At 41.7% G+C, this 17,803-nt stretch overlaps 2 long non-coding RNA genes across 2 annotated transcripts in view; both read left to right on the forward strand.

The window, feature by feature from the left end:
- LOC310767303 overlaps positions 1 to 17,803 on the forward strand; it is a 121,614-nt gene that overhangs the window by 95,741 nt on the left and 8,070 nt on the right. The window lies entirely within an intron of this gene.
- On the forward strand, positions 9,874 to 11,895 carry LOC310766898. Its single transcript, XR_014550511.1, has 2 exons — positions 9,874 to 10,105; positions 11,572 to 11,895. It is a non-coding gene; the product is annotated as an uncharacterized lncRNA (long non-coding RNA).

Below are 17,803 nucleotides of genomic sequence, written 5' to 3' on the forward strand. Positions count from 1 at the left end.
CTTTTGTCGTAATCAGTCTGCGTGTGAATTCGGCGTGTGAAGAGCTCTGAGCTGCTCTCTCCGGTTGCATGGCTGCAACCAACCTCTTTTGTTTCAGACAAGAATGGAGTCTGAAACTAACATTTTGCTATACCAATACTTTAGGAACTTTTACCATTTTGTTAATAAGCAATCTTTTACTGCCTGTGCATCTTTTTTTCTGTTTTACTGTTGTATGGAAGAGCACATGAATCTGACCTTTGAAGCATTTTGTAAGTAAACCAATTTATAACTTACCAAACATTTTTTCTGTCTGTGTGCTAGGGAAGTGGGATATTTTGGAATTCACTGGAAAGTTACCTTTAAAGGTTTTATAGCCTATATTTCCACATTTTTCTTTGCTGCCTGTTTTGTCGTGCTAACTCTCAGCTGGGGTTCGCTCACCAAAGAGTACTTGTCCCAAACTGGGGTCTTGGCTTCCAGGATTTCCAACAAACAATTCTTCTACTTTTCCTTCTACTGTTCTCCAATAATTAATGAGAAAAGAAATTGCATTTGTAAACTATCAAAGGGAAAGAAAATTCTGTCGAAATTTTCAAGGGGAAGGTCTTCATCCTGATTACAGTTTCGCCCCAAGGCTAATGTGACATATTCCCATTGGAAAATCACACATGCATAAACATACACACACAGAGAGAGGGGGGTGAGGGAGAGGGAAGCTATTAACTACTTAAAAAATCAAAGATGCAAATGATAAGAGAAAGGGTCATGAGAAGTGATTTCTGTGATTATCACTGCCGGAAAAAGCTTTGAGCTGTCAGCTGGCTCACTGCATGTACTGCCCACTTCAAAATATATTTTCCAATGACTGGAGACTAAATGATCCATGAGGATTTGGAAATCTTAGCTTTAAATGTCTAGTTATTTCTTGTTTCTGTTATTTGGGTTTTCCTTCCACAATGCATTTAATTTGTTTAGACATTCCTTTTGCTAGCATAATGCAACTTAGTTGTATAATTAATAGATAGATGAATAGAGAGATAGAGAGATACTATAGATAGATTGTCATGCATTTTGGTTCTCAAAAAGTCAGAAAAAGGAGTCATCACCAAGAGACATCTTTAAGAATGCAAAGAGAATAGTACTTTCAAAACGGTAGTGCTTGGTGTTACAAATTAATAACCTCACCCCAAACCTTCAGTGATGACCTCCTTTCATCAAGTTTAGTATAACACACAACACTTCAAACCCCTTTTTCCCAAGTGACAAAGGCATGCACACAATTTTTGTGTGTGTTGAAGCTGGCATTCTACAGGATCACGTTGGCAGGATTCACAAGAATGACACAAAATGCCAGCCATTCTCTTCCTGTTTTCTCTCCAACTGTTACATTACTTCTTCTTTTTTCACTCTTTCCCCAGAATCAACTTTACCTTTGTTAGTCATTAATTGGTATTCTGGTTGAGCATACATTTCCCAAATATCTCCCATCACTCTCTGTCTCCCTATTAGCATATTCCATTCTTAAATTTCCACTGGGTAGGAGATGCGCATAATAGAATTTTTTCTGCACAATTACCAAGGGTGAACAGAGTTCATCCATGGCACTCTAATTCATTTTGGTAACATGGTGTGTGAGTTTACATGTTCCATTAGATCGAAGGAAGCACGTGATAAGCTTATCACCTCTGAGCTTGCTTCCTATAGACAAGCAATTGCCTGATGTGATAATAGATTATTTATTTAAATTTGTAAGGCTTGGGTTCCTACATTCAGAATAAAGATTATATATACTAAAATCTGATAAAAAGTATAACACATGTTCAAAACTTTGTATCAACCACCTTAACTTTAGCCACTCATATCCAGCCTAAATATAATGGGAGAAATTCAATGTAGTGTTAAGCAGATCCCTCAATCAGCACAAGCAATTCTGCTTGCATGATGGAACTATGTTCCCTCTCTTTCCCCCATGGGCTTTTCCAGGGGATCTCCTGGCCCCATCAGAGACAATCTAGGCACATGCTCAGGGGGTGCACATGGGGAGGAAAGGGGGAATTTCCATTGTGCTCGTGCAAGTTCTTGTGTGGGCTTCAATTGGTGCTGCTCATTAGCTGAATCCCACCCAATAATCCAGTGTTTTCCAAATCTCCAGCTGTTTTTGTACTGCAATTCCCATCATCCCTGACCACCACTAGCTGGTCCTGCTAGCTTGGGATGATGGGAGTTGTAGTCCAAAAACATCTGGAGACCCATCTACGGGAAACACTGCGATAATCCTACAAGCAAGATGGGCTGAAACTCATTTAACAGCCATTAATTACCAAGAGAAAGACGTCTGTTAGAGGGATAGCTATACCGTACATGTTTATGAAGTTCATAACCCTTTAACTATCCCATCTTCTCCCTGAGAAGCCTAGGAAGTTTAATTAGTTAAAGCAGGAGTGGAGATCCTTTGGACTGCCAGATGTTGCTGAATGACAACTCCCATCAGCCCTAACATGCATGGACAGTGGTCAAGGATGTTGCGAGTTACAATTCGGCAACATCTAGAGAACCAAAGGTTCTTCACACGTGAGTTTAAAGTACCAAGAATTCTTTATTAACCTCCCACCACACAACAGCAGCTCCCAGGAGCCCTATGAAGGTTCCAATGGGAAAGTGTGGGAATGCTATGTACACCAGCTATGCCTTCCCTGCTATCATTATGAAGGAGCCCACTTATATGCATGTAGGGCTTCCAAGTTTTGATGGCCTGGGATTCAGACTCGGAGGCTGAACCTAAGTCCTCCCAGCCTGCACAGGAGTCCCTGCCTCCAGAACCAGCTGAGCCGGGGCTGGGGCTTAAGCCTGAAGGGTCCTCACCTGTGCTGGATCCTCAGGTGCAGGGACCAGCTGAGTCTGCTCTGGCTCCTGAAGTGATGGAGGACCCATTGCCTGCAGGTGCTCCACTCTCAGCCCCGTCAGGGGAAGCTGAGGTTGCCTCTGGGTCCGGTAACCCTCCATCCTCTCCTGAGCTGCAGAGGCTCAGGGCAGAGAGGCAGAGGGAACTAAGTTCCCACAGGAGGAGTGCTCGCCTCCAGGCCAGGAGAGGCGAGGCACCTGTGGACCGGGGCCACCCTATGCCTCGGGGCAGATAAAGGCCAGCCAGCCCCAGTCCCAGGTTGCAGGAGCAACATTGTTGGTAGCATGTTCCTGCCTGCACCCTGTCCTGCTCTTCTGCCAGAGTTCCCGACCTCACCCGACTCCCTGCCTTGGACCCCGCTTCAGTTTTGACGGACAGCCTCCATATCGCACCCTCAACCTCGGACTGGACTCGGACCTCGCTGCACGGTTAACCCTCGGGACCAGCACAGTAGTGATGGGAATCAGGCCAAACCAACCTCCTAATTCCTCCCTTTTTCTGTACCAGTATGCAGCATCAACTCAGATGCAGCAACGGTTCTTGTTGGTTGTTGGTACCCATCTGTCTTGAGAGACAATGGAGTGTGCCTCTGGGGGTGAAGTCACACCACTGTGTTAGCAACACCAAAGTGACCTCCCTGGGGCACAAACCTGGTCAATGTGTGTGGAAGTCCTGAGCTGCCCTGGTAACAAGACCCCACCTCTTGGCCTCACTGATGTGTTCCAAAGGAAAGCAGAACAATACTTTTGACACCAGCTTCCTGCAGGAGTTGCCAGAAGGAGGAACACAAGGCATCATCCAACCACCTTAAGGACTCCACTTCAGATTTGTGTAGGGTTACTCCTTAGCTTTTTCTCCTCCCCTGAAGATATCCCACAAGGCAGGGGAGGTTTAGGATCAGAGTTTTCCTTCTTCTAGATGGGCTACCTTCACAGGTTGATGGGCCACTTTCCTCTACAGCAGATGCAGAAACTGCCTTCTTGACCATTGGACCCGCAATTGGTCCTTTCCGGCAACCCACTGGAGCCTGTCTTCGCATGCAGGGGAAGTCCCTAACTCATTGAGGGTTTGAGACCCATTGGGTACCCTCACCTGCCTTAGCTAGCCAGTCAAAAGCTATTTCCCAAGGTGTGGCCATTGTCACATGAACAGCTTCTAGGAGCCACAGGTGAGAGCTGAGTGCAGGGCGGGGGCCAACGGTGAACAAATTACCCCCAAAGGAGCATGATGTTTCCACCTCCAGAGGTACTACCCCTCCCCTAACACCCCATACCATCTGCTACTGCTTGGTGTAAGGAAGCTTCCTCTGTTCTTACATTCCTAGTTCTATACTGCGTGACTTTTTCTCTTTATACAGTAGGTACACACACTGTGTTTGCAAACCTAAGTACAAGGCTAACATGAGGATTTAATCTCAAAGAACCCTTTTGAGTGCAATGGGACAAGAGGGTAAAGGAGCTCTCTTGCTCACTCTTTTTTGTATGTTGGATCCATGATAACTTATTCCTGTTTTTGACTTCTTCAGGAGATTGTATGGCACCTGAGTACCATGTAGGAAAACTAAAATGGGGGTTCATCTTATGTGTTACTTTCAGATGAAGAAATGGAGATGGAAAGGGGGGAAACCCAATTTCACGCTTGCTCATTCTGTCGAGCACACAATTTCAGCAATGGAACAAGTGAGTTTCCATTAAAGCTGTTTACTGCCCTTAGTTTTGACAATGCAATCAGCATATTAAAAAGCGTAAACACTGTTTTCCTGTCATTAAGCTGTGGTGACTTTTTTTTTTCATTTGGAAGCTTTACATCAAATCACTTTTCAAGTATCTTAATAATTTACTGCAGAATACTAAACCACCAGGATTATCAAGGACATTAATCTTTAATAGAAGGATAATGTAGTTGTCTTTCCAGAAAATTTTAATTAGAACGTACTCTTCAACTGCTTGATGCCAGATAGAATTCATCATCTTAATGTTCAATTTATCATATTTTGGTGTGTTTTTTTGTAGTAGCAAATGAAATGCAAAAGAAGTGTCTTACCCTTGAATTTTTTATTAGAAAATGTGTTTAAAATAACTGTTTTTATTATTATTGCTGAAATGCTTTATGATAACATTTTCCACTTTCCATTTGTAAGGAAGCAGTTTCTTTATTTAGTAGACCCTGACATTTTCTGGAATAATTTCTGCCAGCTGTACTCCTATTGTCTGTTCCCAATCTAGGTAAGGTTAGTAATGATTATGTCCCACTTAAAGTACTGCAATAAGTTATTTACATCTAACCTTAATGCAATTGCTTTCATTGAGAATTAAGTTCCACTATTTCCAGTAGGGCCCACTTCCAGCTAAGTCAGCATGAAATTGCAACCATAGTCATGACTCTGAGCTGTGTTGAGGCCTTTATTCCCCCCCCCCCAAACCTGCCATTTTGAAAATCTATCAAGCTTGGAACAGTTATTTTTGACAGATTGGTGAAAAGCTGGTAAGCTCATTGCCTCAAGGATAGGAAGGTGACATGGGACTAGGCCTAAAGTCTGGCTATTTGTACTTCTAGCCCTGTATTATTAAATATGACCTTGCCGGCAGACAACATAAATGTTTCATTTAAGTACACTGTATCATTGAAGTATCCCTACTCCTTTTGTTCTCTTGGGTTTTGCCTGTAATTTTCATTACAGTTGTATGTGGGGAAAATATGTTCTCAAGGACAACATTATTTATTTCTTTTAGTAGTGCAGAATTGAGATCACGACAAACATCCCAGTCAGGCTGTGGCAGCCCAAGGTCTAAAGCAGCGGTTTTCCATGTCATTATTGACTCCATAAATCTTTTAACTGGATTGAACCTGGGACCGGCTGTACAAAAAACATGAGCTGTACCACTGAGTAAGGAGGTAGCAATTTCTGTCCTTTCCTATGTTCATCAAAATCAGCACTGTTTTCATTCTGCTGCAGTTCAGCTTCCACTAGAACCCACATTGTTCATCACACTATCTGCTATGGCCAAAACTAATGTAATTCATTTCAGTGCATTTCAATGGAAGGGAAACACCAAAATAATGCAGAAAACAATGTAACTATTTGCAAAAAAATTAAAAACTTAAAAACCATTGATAGTGAATGCTGCTCTTATGAGCTTGCACGATTTCTGTTTCTGACTGCCAATGAACATGTGAGTTGTGTCAATTTTTGCTCCTATTTCCATTTCTGATGGAATTCTCCAATATCCCTACCTCTGAGATATGGACCTACCCCACAGTTACTTTTTGTTATGCCTCAGTGTTTCTCAGCTGCAAATTTGCGGGGCGAGTGGGGAAACATGTTCAAGAATATCCTACAAGAGGTATGAGCGCTGAAGCTGTTATCAATGTTGTGTTCATGCGCAATGAATATGTACACTCATATGATCTGCATACCCAATTAGCTTCTGCTGAGTTTCCCACTCCATGACCCATAATATTCTATTTGATGCTTGCCGTGATCTAAATTCTGTAAAGCTGTGCTACTAAAAGAAATAAATAACGTTGTCCTTGAGAACATATTTTCACCACATACAAGTGTAATGAAAATTACAGGCAAAACCCAAGAGAACGAAAGGAGGAGGGATACTTGAACCATGCAGTGTACTTAAATGAAACATTTATGTTGTCTGTCTGCAAGGTCATATTTAATGTGAGATCAGCACCATTAAGCACACCAGAACTTACGTTTTCCATATATAAGGGCCTCTCCAGACTGGTGTTTTATTGCGGGTGCATTCTGTAACATGTTCATGACCCAGTAAGAGTGCATTAATGGTGGATATATTGGGCTTCTGTTTGTTCTGCAAGGTTTTCCCCAATGCTACAACGTTAACTGGTGTCCACAGGGGCTCCAGCACAATGAAAGTGGGACAAAAATATACCAGAATATTGGTGGTATAAAACATTGCAGGCAACTATGGGATGGACACCAGTATGACCACCCCCAAAGTTTTGCAAGTTCAAAGGGTATTGAAAGCGGGATCGCGTATGACTAACCATAGTATTGCAAGCACAAATTATCCTGAATGTGCAATAAAAAATGTCTGCATGAGCCCTTAGAGTACCAGTACTTGCTTGCTTTTTGTTTGTTTGTGTTTGTTTGTTTTATATACCGCCCTTCGTCATAAGATCTCAGGGCGGTTCACAGAATAAAATACAGGATAAAAACAAGTAAATAATTAAAAACAAAACAGGAAAACTATACCCCTTTCCCACAGACAGATTTAAAAGCCTGTAGGATATTAATCAGCTAAAGGCCAGGTTGAAGAGCAACGTTTTCGCCTGGTGCCTAAAAATATATAATGAAGGTTCCAGGTGAAGCTCCCTGGGGAGAGCATTCCACAAATGGGGAGCAACTACAGAAAAGGCCCATTCTTGTGTTGCCATCCTCTGGACCTCACTTGGAGGATGCACACAAAGAAGGGCCTCAGAGGATGAATGCAGACAGCTTATATGGGGAGACATGGTCCTTCAAGTATTGTGGTCCAGAGACGTTCAAGATTTATAGGTCAAAACCAGTACTTTGAATTGGGTCCAGAAACTAATTGGTATCCAGTGCAGTTGGGCCAGGATCAGAGTAATATGTTCAAACCGTCTCCTGCCACAGATCAACCTGGCTGCTGAATTCTCCACCAGCTGAAGCTTCTGAACCATCTTCAGAGGCAGCCCTAAGTATAACGTGTTGCAATAATCCAACCTAGAGGTTACCAGAGAATAGACAACAATGCATATGCCAATGTTTATTGTTTGTTAACCAAGAGGCTTCAGTACAGCAACAAGGTAAGGGCTACTGTATTCTGTGTTACATGTTCTTCTCAGTGGGAAAAATCATGTTGGGATATAATCTGGGAACTGCATATAAACACATGTCTGCTCCATTACATGCCAAACATATCTGCTTCACCATTATGCCTGACCAGCAGGAATACAAATAAAAAGCACAGGGCCCCCAGTGTCACACCTTGACCTCCCTGTACTGAATAAGAAGGTCTGAAGGGGCCTTCATAACACTTTTGACTGAACACACTTAGAAGCCCCCTAGCCTTTGCAAATCTGGATACTGCAGGGTTCTCAATCATGGAGAAGATTCTGAGTGTGTTCAGCTGGACATGGGAGGCCATAGGTGGCAAAGACAGGGCTGTGGACTGTAAGCAAGGGTCAAGATTGGTGTGCACCACTCTTTTGACCCTAAACATATTGCCATTCCATGTTAAGGAATGATGCCTCAACAGGACTTAAGTGTAGGTGTGCACAGATATCACACATGTTGAATGTTACTTGTGAATAACTGTGCTTGTATGTAGTCATACTTGTGCACAGATTGCACTTGCATTGAATGCAGTGCTTTTTTGCAGCTGGAACTCACCGAAACTCAGTTCTGGCACCTCTCAGGTGGGCGCCATTGCCATTCTAAGAGAGCAAGGTGAGGTTCATGGTGAGTTCCGGCACCTCTTTTTCTAGAAAAACAGTACTGATTGAATGTAATCTCTGAACATCCCTATCGTTTAGTCACAAGGTAGCACTGGACTCGGTTTTATCCTGTCAAGAATTTCCTGTGTCCTGTACAGTGGTAACTCAGGTTAAGTACTTAATCTGTTCCGGAGGTCTGTACTTAACCTGAAACTGTTCTTAAGCAGCACTTTAGCTAATGGGGCCTCCTGCTGTTGCTGTGCCGCCGGAGCACAATTTCTGTTCTCATCCTGAAGCAAAGTTCTTAACTCGAGGTACTATTTCTGGGTTAGAGGAGTCTGTAACCTGAAGCGTAAGTAACCTGAAGCGTATGTAACCTGAGGTACCACTGTACTTGTCAGAGAGTGAGTCAATGAAGTTCTTGTCTACATTCCTGACTGGTGTGTCCTCTAAGCCTTGAAGCTAAGCTAGAACTTTAACCTGGGTATCCCTAGTTCGGACTTGGCACTCTGGGAAAGCACTGGCCTGCATTGCTGGTCTGTCACATTCCTCTCAATGTCTCAGCATGCTCATGTCTTTAGCATCCTTTGCTGGGAATCATGTGGATAGTTCCAAATTACTGCTTCATGACTTCTTTCCTTTCTGGCAGATGTGTACAGAGCTGTGCAGATCCCTCCCAGCCGTTCAGCCCATTTGAGATTGTCATGCAGTCAAGAAGCATTATGTTTTGATATATAAACACAGTAATAGCCTGTTTCAAGATAGCGGAAACAAATTAAGCAAAGTAGTGGGAGATTAGGGGTTATTTACTTGTCTTTTCTTTCCAAAAGCATGGTTGTTGAAATGTGCTGCATCTGACAATATACTGTGTTTCTGGGGAGATTCCTCCCCCCTCTTGTTGTTGACAAAACGGAGACAGTGTTCAGGCTGGTGACAGATATATATTTGAAATCTATTTGGAAATGAAAAGGTTCCAATGGATTTTTCTCAAGTCCTTCCATTTTGGACGGTGGGGGGGGGAGGACAACTTATTCATGTCTAAGTATTATTAAACCCATTTGGTATTATCCCCACTCTTTAACAGTAACAATTTGAGATGAAAAGGTACCATACTTATTTTTCTTTCTTTGCTGGAGATGATGAGCTTGGAGCAGGCCTACACAACCTCTCACATGGTGAACCCACAGACCAGTTACAGCCACCATCAATGTGTAGGTCACTCATGAAATATACTCGGAGTCAAGAGTGGATTTCATGCTCTTTATTCAGCTCATAGTGGTGAGGAGGTATGGAAGTCCCCCCAGAATGTCTGCTATATATACATTATTTAAACAATGGGCCCCACGTGATATGCTAATTCCGGGATTCACCTGTAGGCCAATCTAGTTGCGGATTCACTTCCACCTGGAGCTGGATTGGGTGGCTCCTGTGGACCAATCAGACTGCTGCATTCTGGACCCTATTGTTCTAGGACCAATCAGACTGCTGCATTCTGAATCCTATTGTTCCAGGACCAATCAGACTGCTGCCTTTTGGATCCTATTCAACTCAGTACATAACATTCATCTAGAGCTTGATATGGTTTGTGTCTCTGTGTATGCGTTTGAGTTTTGTTCTGCCTGCGTGGGACTGCAAATAACAGTTGGATTGCCATACATCTGGCAGAAGACACAATATACATAGCAAGTGGGCTGCAACTGGCTTGGTACATTTGAAGTTGTACAGGGGTGAATTCAGGGCTTCCTGAGCCAGAAGAACAAATTCTTCACCCTCCTCCCAAGTCTTAAGGTAAATCTGATATAACAGTCAAGGACCTTCAGATGAGTCTGTTTGGCAGGGACAAGCATCCTGACATCCTGATTTTGAAATAATATGTCCCGTTCGGCTTTATTCATGAAACTCCTTATGGAGTCAATGGAGTATTATTGCATAAGATTCCAATGCCTCTATATGTGGAATCACACAAGCAACAGCAATCAAGCTGTGGCATGAGCCTGGCAACATTATCATCTGTTATTATGACAACAGTACACATGGAAAATGAACAAAGCCAAGTATTAACAACTTAATGCAGAGGAACTTCACAAAAGGAAAAGCAGAATTTTCTAAAATGGGATTTAATCTTTGTTTGCAAGTACCCACAGTGCAAGCTGATTTTTTTTTTATCTTGAAAATTAACCACCTTAAAAAGAAACACTAAATGGCCACATACATTTCTGTTCTCCAGAGTTAAAGATGGTTACTAAGATTTTCTTCTTGCAAAATGAAGCTTACAAGAAATGGTGCCTGCAATTTCAACAATTCCCACAGTGCCTCCAAAATCCTTCCACTTCTCTAACCTTCACAATGCCCTGGAAATAAGGCCCAATTTAAACTGCAATTTTCTCATTACAAGGATTTCATTTTCTGAAGCTGTTGTTGAAAATGTCCTCATTGGCCAAAACCATTTGTGAGATTTCAGTAGAGCCTAGCCTCTGCAGTGCGTTAAAAGAGTTGTAGCAGAAGTAGTGGCTCAAGAAATCCAGATCGCAAGGTCTTTGCTGGACTTTAATCGCATGAAAAGCCAATTAAATAACCATTCAAGGAGGGGGGAGTTGATGCCAGTGGAAAGAACAGGTCCTTAATATTTAGTTTCGATTTTTTTAAAAAATGACATTAATACAAATGTGTCTATCTGTGAGCTTTATTTTATCGACAAGGGTGACATCAATTGCTGAATCTTTCCTCAATGCCATCACTGTACATTATACATCTGTTGACACTGGCTCTTGCTTGTGGAAGCTCTCAATAAATGTCCTAGTCTTAACGTGCCACGGTTCATTTTATTGTTGCTTTTGCCACAGCAGGCAAACATGGCTACTCAATTTACCAATGAAAATATCAGCCAGTGAAAATATAACACATGCTGTAATGTGGAAGCACAGATTAAGAAGAGGAGCTGATTGCAAAACCAAGAATGAAGTGGGTGGTGGTAGGAAAAGCACTAAAAAAAGAACATAGAACAGAGGAAGGTTTCATCTTTTTTTGTGTCAGTATAGAAGTAGGGAAAGCAAACAGGCATCTGTCTCTTTCTGCCATTTCACAAGTCATTAAAGGAACTAGCATCAAAAGAAATTAGTTCCACAAATTGTTGATAATTATGCTTTTTATTATTCCTCTGACCAACAAGATGTAGAAGAAGCTGGATTAGCTGAACTGCAACCAATCCATTGTATGCAATCCGCCATTTGTTTCTTCTTTCTTCAATATTAAAGCATGAAGATCAAGATGGATATCTCCAATTTCCGCACCAACGCCACCTTGTATTTTTCTACAATTTTACTACTGTTGAAGACTATTTGACATGTGAAATCATAGCAAGATGGATAATGACACACCAGTTTCATGCTGAAATCCACAAATAATTCCACTGACATCTGCCTTTCGCAGCAAACAAATCAGTAAGGAGGCTGACCAACCGTCAACGCTTTTGGTTTCTTTTCTGATAGACATTCCAATCCAGGATCACTCTCCTTCAAGCTTGACTCCGCATATGACCTTGTGACAAAGTTTGAGAAGAAATAAAAGTTCCTTCTTTTGTCACACGTCTAGTGAAACATGATGTGAAATTATATCCTTGAAACGAGTGGTTCCCAACCATTACCAGTTATGAAAGGTGAGGTCAGTAAAATGAAGAGCATTGTTCCTTCTAATTCATTCTCTGAGGACCATTTGGAAAATAGTACAGAGGAGGTCCTCCCTCAACACTTAAAAGCTGTGGGCAAGGGGATGGAGACTGTCTCTGATCTTAGGGTCATCTTACACCCACCTTCAGTTGAGGAGATGACAGACACATGCATCCAAGCAATTTTTTTAAAAAAAAGCAAAAACAAATTTCGGTTCTAAATTCTGAAGAGAACACCAAGAGGAAAATGGATCGGGGCAAATTAAATGCCTGAAAATTCAATTTCCTTGGAAAACAAAACAGAGCATTTCTCATTAGAGCAGTGTCAGCAAAAGCCACCTCAGTAAAAATTTTAATTAGAAAGGGTTGGGGCTGCTCTCAGAGGGTACATATGGCAGTTCATATGCTCCGAATGTTTGTCTAAAATTTAGTTTAGCTAGGCTTCAAAACTCTTATTAATTTCTGCACAAGGACATGCATGATATAGAAAAGAAATTGCAGAACCATGATTATTACCTCAATTCTGAAAGCAGGTAAAGGTCAAAATCATGCAGAAGGAAAAAGCCTTTTTTGATGTCATTCTGGAAATCAATAATGCCAGTTTCTGAAGGAATAATATGCCCAACATAGTTCATGATTCATAGTCTTAGGTCTGGGTCAGACACTTCTTGCCCTCACCTGTTACACTGTACGCCATCAAGTGTGGAAGGCTTTTGGTGATCTTGCAACCTAGCCCCTCAGTATGTGAAATAAATGGCTTCTTTCAGCCAATCATATGGGTTGAGTGAAAATAAAATGCCCCTGAAGAGTGGTGATGGGTGTATTTCTGTAATGCTTGCTGTGTGTGTATGACTCGCCTTACTTTACCATTAACAAGGTGGGCAATGATTTCCTCTCCTTCTCTCCGTTTAGTGGATACTTTTAGAAAAAGATATGGTTACCATTTTCGATGCACCAAAAACAAACACTGGTAATTATGGATGTATAAAGTATGATTTAACTACAGGTTTACTTATGATTGTTGTGCATTATGGAACTGAGGACAAGCTCAGACCCGGGGAACAGGTGCAGAACGGCAAACTCAATCACCCACCTGAATCTGTTATGAGCTGAGCATACAAAATTTGTGTCCAGGGCACAATGAGCTCCCATTGACAGTTTGTCTTTTCCGGAGCAAATTTACGTAGAGTAGGAAGGGGGAACAGCAGTGGGGAGATATGACAGGCAACGGCCCAGGCTTTGTAGACATCACCTTCAAAGCATGGACCCATTTTTTATTTTTATCTTATTTTTTTTGCTCCTAAGAGACAGTTTGGTGAACTGGGTCTACACCAGTGGGCTGTCCGGCCCATGAGGCTTAGTGAGGCAGTTGCCTCAGGCAGCAGCCTGCGAACAGCTGGAGGGGTGGCAGGGGTTCACCCCTCGCTGCATCTTGTGCTTGTCGCCCACCCCCACTACCACCTCTTCCTCTGCCCTTGCTTCTTCCCTGGCCACCTGCTCCTCTCCAGCCTCCTTTATTCTCCCCTGCTGCCTTCAGTGTTCTGCAGCTTCACCAAACCATCTCCAGTTGCCTCAGGTAGCATCAGATGGTGGCAGAGGAGGAAGTGGGAGCAGTGTCAGTAGGTGCCATTTTCTGTTTTTCCTCAGGAAGCAAAACATCCTGGTCCAGCCCTCGTCTCCACCATCACCATTTAGTTCTTCCTGCTCATTTGCAGAAGCTTGTTTGTTAAAGTCAATTTCAGTTTGATGAGGCCCTAAGCTACTGAAGGTAATGGGGCCCTTTATATGTCCAACAGTCCTTTGTCAACAACAAATTGTCACTGTTTTTTTGTGTTGAATATATGCTGTATGATAATTTATGGACCTAATAGGTATCTAAAGCCACTTGTACATAACAAAATATGCATTTTATCAAAGTAAACGATATAGAAATGAGCAAACCAGTGATATTTTAGGGAGCAGGCTAGCAGGCGGGGCCCATAACTTACGTCACAGGAGCCTACACAACACAAAACACTGTTGCTGTATGTAGGTTTTATTTCATCCATTTTTTATCTTATATTTTGAAAATATACATCCAGGTTTTTTCCCTTTAATTTTTTTGGGGGGCCCCACTTGGGGCCCTAAGCTATAGCTTGTTTAGCTTATATGTAAATCCGGCACTAGTTAAAGTGTGTGGAGTGAAGCACTCCTATATGTGCCAATATTTTCAGATTTCTCTGAGAGCTCTCAGTGAAATAACTTGTCTCAAGAGTTTTCTTAGAAAGTTTTGAGAAACTGAGTTAATTATAAGGCAAGTTGATTTGCTCACCCATAATCTTACCTTGAGGTGGAAATTGATCTTTACTCTTTGCAGAATAAAAAAAGATGGCACTTTTGATTTGAGAAGCAATATTATTTTGATGTCAGGCTTTAATTCTTTAAATAGCTCAAGGAAGTAATTCTGTAAACAATGTTCCCCCGTTCTCCGGGGTATTAAAAAGAACCTTCTTCAGTTATTAATCGTTTAAGTGTTTAAACTGAATCAGGCTGGAAAAACATGTACCATTGATATTATTTATATTGCATCCAGCAATATAAATTCCTACTCATGCTGCCTTATAATTAGCTTTTACATGTGCATAAGATAGTTTACAGTAATTGAATTGACCAAGTTTGCTCTCACATGCTTCTTTATGAGATGCAAACAGCTTTATCTTGAACAGCGCATAGAAAATGATGTAATCCCTGAGATCTTTATAAAATAAATCATTATGAAAGATACATAAAGAGGGCTCTGATTAGGAAAAAAAGTCCATTAGAAAATCTGAGAGGTTGCTTTATCTCCATTAGAGCTTCACTAATGTTTAACTTGAAGAGATTTTGATGATGAAACCATTGTTTTGCACACTGCAATGCATAACATCAGGGCAAAGATAATAACTAATTTTGAGTGTATTTATATTGAAAGAAATGAATACAGACTGACCATTTTCATCTCTGGTGGTTCAGCCCAACTGTGTCACCACCAATAAGTTATGGTTGTTTTAGATGAAGCAGTATTAAATGTTTTCATTTAATTGCTGTTTTCAAGGATGCTTAACTCATTAAGTCCCCCCCCATTGAACTGGAGGATAGCAAAGCACTTTCAACAAAAGATATTACTTTCGTATTATCATCACAGAGCATCATCCAGACCTCTTTTTGTACTTGCTCAGGGAAGGGTAGGAAAGCCACCATACGCAAAAACAGATTATTGTCCCCTGCCCCACCCCAGGAGTAGGGCTGTATAAACCTATAATGATAACTGGCTTTACAATATTCTAGTAAAATTGGAAGTCACATTAAATATCACAGAAGACATTTTTTCTGAGAAAATTTATGAGATTATTCTTTTTCTCACAACAACAACAACAACAACAACAACAACAACAACAACAACAACATTTTATTTATACCCCACCCTCCCCGGCCAGAACCGGGCTCAGGGTAGCTAACACCAATAAAATTACAATAAAACGTCAGTTTTAAATATATACATAAAACACACACACACTACACCATTTCTTGGTAGTAGCCACCATTTCTCTTTTACAATGCCCTGGACTAACACAAGATCTGGAGCACTGTGGGCAATGCAAAATGGTGGCCATTCTGTCAAAGCACAAACACACACACAGAGGGAGGGAGGGAGACCTTAAGAAAATAAGAAAGAAGCTGTGCTATTGGCATTGCTAATGGGAAATCCTACCCCCAATAAATTGTTGGAGAATTTCTCTTTCTGCTGGAGAAATTAACTGAAGTTGTTTTCCCAGCTTGGTTCTGCCAATTTAGATGCCTGCAAATAGAGTAGAAAATTTTGAAATGCCATTCCTGCACAGCTCTGATTGTGGGGTCTTCTATGTGAGCCATCAGGAGATAGCAATGCATGAACACAAGGCAATAAATGAAAGGATGTATGGATGGGTGACTTCAAAGTCGGCCACTGAATCTGAAAGAAGGTCTTGAACAAAAGCGTTCTATTAGCAGTTCCCCTCAGTTTAGGTCGGGGAACCTGTAGCTCTCAATATGTTATTGAACTTCAACACTGGTTGAGATAAAAAGAGTTGTGATTCAGCAATATCCTCAGGGTGACAACTTCACAATCCTCTCTCTAAGGAAATCCTTGGAGACCCGAAGTATATCTTCATGACAAATACGTCTTCAAAAGGCAGCACATATGGGAAAATAAATGGTGACATTGGAAAAGAAGGTGGTAAGAACAGAGTTGTGTGCTGATGAAATTGCTAGATTTTTGTAACACCAGGTGAATACCTTCAGAGTCATGCATTTGTAAAGGACCAGGGCTGTTTCACCCTAAGAAAGACTTTAAATGCTGTGTCTTCCTGACACAATAGTCATGGAACTTGATGGATTCATTTCCACAAGAGTAAAAGAATTGATCAAAACAGCACCTGTATCACTAAAGGTATTGATCACTGGACCACCTTTGAGAGCCCTGCAGGGAAGCTTCTAAGCATGTTCAGTTAAATCATGGGTAGGCAAACTAAGGCCTGGGGGCCGGATCCGGCCCAATCACCTTCTAAATCTGGCCTGCAGATGGTCCGGGAATAAGCGTGTTTTTACATGAGTAGAATGTGTGCTTTTATTTAAAATGAATCTCTGGGTTATTTGTGGGGCATAGGAATTCATTCATTCCCCCCCAAAAAAAAATATAGTCCGGCCCCCCACAAGGTCTGAGGGACAGTGGACCACCCCCCGGCTGAAAAAGTTTGTTGACCCCTGATTAAATCATACTAGAAGCCTTCTTCAGTCCTTCCTACTCAATTCAAGAAGATAAAGGCGGTTGGGGCATGTCCCTCTACGCCTTCCTCCTTTTTGCCTTCGTGTTTCCAGTATGAATTCCTGAATATAGATTAAGGGGTGAAACACGTGTGTGAACTGACCACCTTTCATTCCACATCACCTCGAACGCAATGCTCTGCGCTGGAATCAATCCACATGTATGGCAGCCAGTCATCATATATCCTGTGGAGAAATTAAATGACAGACATGCATGAGTGAATGAGTCCCTGACCTGATCGTTTTACCAGGGTAATCTTGACAAGTAGCTTTCTGTGGGACATATGGCTGAACAGGCTAACCCTCCCCCTGCTGCTACACCGGCACCAGATCCCCCAAATTTTGCACGGAGGAACTCTGTATGCTTTCATTAGTCTACACACTGGATCTTTTCTCACAGTCTCTGAATGTGTGGCCACCGAGGTATGTTGCTTGTAGGCTTGGGGGCAGTTATCCCACAACCCCCTTATTTGATCTTGTAACACATAAGGGTGTTCATCTGAAGTGACTGAGTTTTCAGATGGAATAAAGGGTGAAGTCTTAGCCTTACACCAGACGTAGGAGATACAGGCAGCAAATGATAAGCAAAGCTAGGATAAGAATATTTATCGGGCTCTTCACTTAGCAGAAATTAACTGGTAGGAAATTTGTTCATCTCATGCTTGTGACAGTATTTATGTTTAGGGCAACTTATAATTTGCACATTACTTCAGCTGTATCACAGGCTTTTGCTGTGCGAGCCTATCTTTTTGATGCTCACGGGGGGAAAGAAAAAGTATTTTGCACTGTCAACAATTTGGCTTGCTGTTTATTAAAGGATTATAACTAAAAAATGTAATGAAGTATCAAACACAAATAATGCTTCAGAGCAGCTTAAACGGATGGAAATGATTTTGTGCAAATGATGCTGCTGCAATTCAAACCTGCTGCTCCTCAGCAAGCAATTATTTTTCGTAGGCCCGCCTATGTAAAATTCTGATGACCAAGCATTCCTTCCAGGG

The sequence above is a fragment of the Podarcis filfolensis genome (genome assembly GCF_964270895.1).
Source record: "Podarcis filfolensis genome assembly, chromosome: 7".
Classification (NCBI taxonomy): domain Eukaryota; kingdom Metazoa; phylum Chordata; class Lepidosauria; order Squamata; family Lacertidae; genus Podarcis; species Podarcis filfolensis.